Source organism: Schistocerca americana, unplaced genomic scaffold (genome assembly GCF_021461395.2).
Source record: "Schistocerca americana isolate TAMUIC-IGC-003095 unplaced genomic scaffold, iqSchAmer2.1 HiC_scaffold_51, whole genome shotgun sequence".
Classification (NCBI taxonomy): Eukaryota; Metazoa; Arthropoda; class Insecta; order Orthoptera; family Acrididae; genus Schistocerca; species Schistocerca americana.
Genome location: NW_025726247.1, coordinates 68,525 through 73,499, shown reverse-complemented (window position 1 = coordinate 73,499; position 4,975 = coordinate 68,525).

Genomic DNA, 4,975 nt, shown 5'->3' with positions numbered 1-4,975 from the left:
GTAGCGGACGGGCGTGTATGTCTTCCAGCTAAGCCAGGAGCCGCAGTTGGCGTGCTGCCTGTGCAAGTTGTAACGTTTAATGTAATAAACAATTATAACGGACAACTTGTTCCGTCTAGTTATTGTGAGTGGAAACAAGGGGAGGACAGTAAGTTCTCTCGCACTATACATTCACACCCAATGAGCCACCACGGGACGAAGAGCCCGCGTGCACATCCTGTGAGTCTAGAATTTCGAATCCGACGCATAAATGATAGTTAATTGTAACGTTTAGCGCCTCCTAATGACGATGGAACACTCAAACTGCGTCGAGTTTCGATACATCGTCCTCCAGCCGACTTGTCTCCAAGGGGATATTGCTTCCACGGGCACCATATGGTTCATCTCCTGTGAGTCTAGATTTTCGAATCCGACGAGAGACTGATAGTTAATTGTAACGTTCAGGGCCGCCTAATGTCGATGGCACACTCAAATTGCGTCGAGATTCAACACTTCGTCCTTCAGCCGACTTGTCTCCAAGGGTCTATCGCTGCCTCGGGCAACTTTTGGTCGTTCTCCACGGAGTCTAGATTGTCGAATCCGACGCAAAACTGTTAGTTAATTGTAACGATCAGGGCCTCCTAATGGCGATGGAACACTCAAATTGCGTCGAGATTCAATACATCGTCCTCCAGCCGACTTGTCTCCAAGGGCATATTGCTTCCACGGGCACCATATGGTCCGTCTCCTGTGAGTCTAGATTTTCGAATCCGACGCGAAACTGATAGTTAATTGTAACGTTCAGGGTCTCCTAATGACGAACATTGAAATTGCGTCGAGATTCAATACATCGTCCTCCAGCCGTCTTGTCTCCAAGAGCATATTGCTGCCTCGGGAACCATATGGTCCATCTCCTGTGAGTCTAGATCTTGAGAACCCAACGCGAGACTGATAGTTAATTGTAACGTTCAGGGCCTCCTAATGACGATGGAACACTCAAATAGCGTCGAGATTCAATACATCGTCCTTCAGCCGACTTGTCTCCAAGGGTCTATTGCTGCCTCGGGCACCTTATGGTCGTTCTCCTGTGAGTATAGATTGTCGAATCCGACGCGAAACTGATAGTTAAGTGTAACGTTCAGGGTCTCTTAATGACGAACATTGAAATTGCGTCGAGATTCAATACATCGTCCTCCAGCCGACTTGTCTCCAAGACCATATTGCTGCCTCGGGAACCATATGGTCCGTCTCCTGTGAGTCTAGATTGTCGAATCCGACTCAAAACTGATAGTTAATTGTAACGTTCTGGGGCCTCCTAATGACGATGGAACACTGAAATTGCGTCGAGATTCAATACATCGTCCTTCAGCCGACTTGTCTCCAAGGATCTATTGCTGCCTCGGGCACCTTATGGTCGTTCTCCTGTGAGTATAGATTGTCGAATCCGACGCGAAACTGATAGTTAAGTGTAACGTTCAGGGTCTCTTAATGACGAACACTGAAATTGCGTCGAGATTCAATACATCGTCCTTCAGCTGACTTGTCTCCAAGGGTCAATTGCTGCTTCGGTCACCTTATGGTCCGTCTCCTGTGAGTCTAGATTTTCGAATCCGACGCGAAACTGATAGTTAATTGTAACGTTGAGGGCCTCCTAATGACGATGGAACACTCAAATTGCGTCGAGATTCCATACATCGCATTTCAGCCGACTTGTCTCCAAAGGTCTATTGCTGCCTCGGGCAACTTATGGTCCGTCTCCTGTGAGTCTAGATTTTCGAATCCGACCCATAACTGATAGTTAATTGTAACGTTTAGCGCCTCCTAATGACGATGGAACACTCAAATTGCGTCGAGATTCAATACATCGTCCTCCAGGCGACTTGTCTACAAGATGATATTGCTGCCTCGGGCACTATATAGTTTTTCCCTGTGAGTCTAGGTATTCGAATCAGACGCGAAACTGATAGTTAATTGTAAAGTTCACGGCCTCCTAATGACGATGGAACACTAAAATTGAGTCGAGATTCTATACATCGTCATTCAGCCGACTTGTCTCCAGGGGCATATTGCTTCCACCTGCACCATATGGTTCGTCTCCAGTGAGTCTAGATTTTCGAATCCGACGCGAGACTGATAGTTAATTGTAACGTTCAGGGCCTCCTAATGACGATGGAACACTAAAATTGCGTCGAGATTCAATACATCGGCTACCAGCCGACTTGTCTCCAAGGATCTATTGCTGCCTCGGGCACCTTATGGTCGTTCTCCTGTGAGTCTAGATTTTCGAATCCGACGCATAACTGATAGTTAATTGTAACGTTTAGCGCGTCCTAATGACGATGGAACACTCAAATTGCGTCGAGATTCAATACATCGTCATCCAGGCGACTTGTCTACATGGGGATATTGCTGCCTCGGGCACTATATGGTCCTTCCCTGTGAGTCTAGTTTTTCGAATCAGACGCAAAACTGATAGTTACTTGTAACGTTCAGGGTCTCCTAATGACGAAGGAACACTCAAATTGCGTCGAGATTCAATACATCGTCCTCCAGCCGACTTGTCTAAATGGGGATATTGCTGCCTCGGGCACCTTATGGTCGTTCTCCAGTGAGTTTAGAATTTCGAATCCGACGCATATCTGATAGTTAATTGTAACGTTCAGGGCCTCCTAATGACAACTGAACACTCAAATTGCGTCTAGATTCTATACATCGTCCTCCTGCCGACTTGTCTCCAAGGGTCAATTGCTGCTTCAGGCACCTTATGGTCCGTCTCCAGTGAGTCTAGATTTTTGAATCCGACGCGAAACTGATAGTTAATTGTAACGTTGAGGGCCTCCTAATGACGATGGAACACTCAAATTGCGTCGAGATTCAATACATAGTCCCCCAGCCGACTTGTCTACAGGGGGATATTGCTGCCTCGGGCACTATATGGTTCTTCCCTGTGAGTTTAGGTATTCGAATCAGACGCGAAACTGATAGTTAATTGTAAAGTTCAGGGCCTCCTAATGACGATGGAACACTCAAATTGAGTCGAGATTCTATACATCGTCATTCAGCCGACTTGTCTCCAGGGACATATTGCTTCCACCTGCACCATATGGTTCGTCTCCTGTGAGTCTAGATTTTCGAATCCGACGCGAAACTGATAGTTAATTGTAACGTTCAGGGTCTCGTAATGACGAACATTCAAATTGTGTCGAGATTCAATACATCGTCCTCCAGCCGACTTGTCTCCATGGGTTTTTGCTGCCTCGGGCACCTTATGGTCGTCCTCCTGTGAGTCTAGATTATCGAATCCGACGCAAAACTGATAGTTAATTGTAACGTTTAGGTCCTCCCATTGACGATGGAACACTCAAATTGCGTGGAGATTCAATACATCGTCCTCCAGCCGACTTGTCTCCAAGGGGATATTGCTGCCTCGGGCACCATAGGGTCCGTCTGCTGTGAGTCTAGATTTTCGAATCCGACGGGAAACTGATAGTTAATTGTAACGTTCAGGGCCTCCTAATGACAATTGAACACTCTAATTGCGTCTAGATTCTCGTCCTCCTGCCGACTTGTCTCCAAGGGTCTATTGCTGCCTCGGGCACCTAATGGTCCGTCTCCTGTGAGTCTAGATTTTCGATTCCGACGCGAAACTGATCGTTAATTGTAACGTTCAGGGCCTCCTAATGACGATGGAACACTCAAATTGCGTCGAGATTCAATACATCGCCCTTCAGCCGACTTGTCTCCAAAGGTCTATTGCTGCCTCGGGCACCTTATGGTCCGTCTCCTGTGAGTCTAGATTTTTGAATCCGACGCATAACTGACAGTTTATTGTAACGTTTAGCGCCTATTAATGACAAATGAACACTCAAATTGCGTCGAGATTCAATACATCGTCCTCCAGGCGACTTGTCTACAAGGGGATATTGCTGCCTTGGGCACTATATGGTTCTTCCCTGTGAGTCTAGATTATCGAATCCGGCGCAAAACTGATAGTTAATTGTAACGATCAGGGCCTCCTAATGACGATGGAACATTCAAATTGCGTCGAGATTCGATATATCGTCCTCCAGCCGACTTGTCTCCAAGGGGATATTGCTGCCTCAAGAACCATGTAGTCCGTCTCCTGTGAGTCTAGATTTGCGAATCCGACGCATAACTGATAGTTAATTGTAACTTTTAGCGCCTCCTAATGACGATGGAACACTCAAATTGCGTCGAGATTCAATACATCGTCCTCCAGCCGACTTGTCTCCAAGGGGATATTGCTGCCTCGGGCACCGTAGGGTCCGTCTCCTGTGATCCTAGATTTTCGAATCCGACGCGAAACTGATTGTTAATTGTAACGTTCAGGGCCTCCTAATGACGATGGAACACTCAAATTGCGTCGAGATTCAATACATCGTCTACCAGCCGACTTGTCTCCAAGGATCTATTGCTGCCTCGGGCACCTTATGGTCGTTCTCTTGTGAGTCTAGATTTTCGAATCCGACGCATAACTGATAGTTAATTGTAACGTTTAGCGCCTCCTAATGACGATGGAACACTCAAATTGCGTCGAGATTCAATACATCGTCCTCCAGGCGACTTGTCTACATGGGGATATTGATGCCTCGGGCACTATATAGTCCTTCCCTGTGAGTCTAGATTTTCGAATCAGACGCGAAACTGATAGTTACTTGTAACGTTCAGGGTCTCCTAATGACGAAGGAACACTCAAATTGCGTCGCGATTCACTACATCGTCCTCGAGGCGACTTGTCTACAAGGGGATATTGCTGACTCGGGCACTATATGGTTCTTCCCTGTGAGTCTAGGTATTCGAATCAGACGCGAAACTGATAGTTAATTGTAAAGATCAGGGCCTCCTAATGACGATGGAACACTCAAATTGAGTCGAGATTCTATACATCGTCATTCAGCCGACTTGTCTCCAGGGGCATATTGCTTCCACCTGCACCATATGGTTCGTCTCCTGTGAGTCTAGATTTTCCAATCCG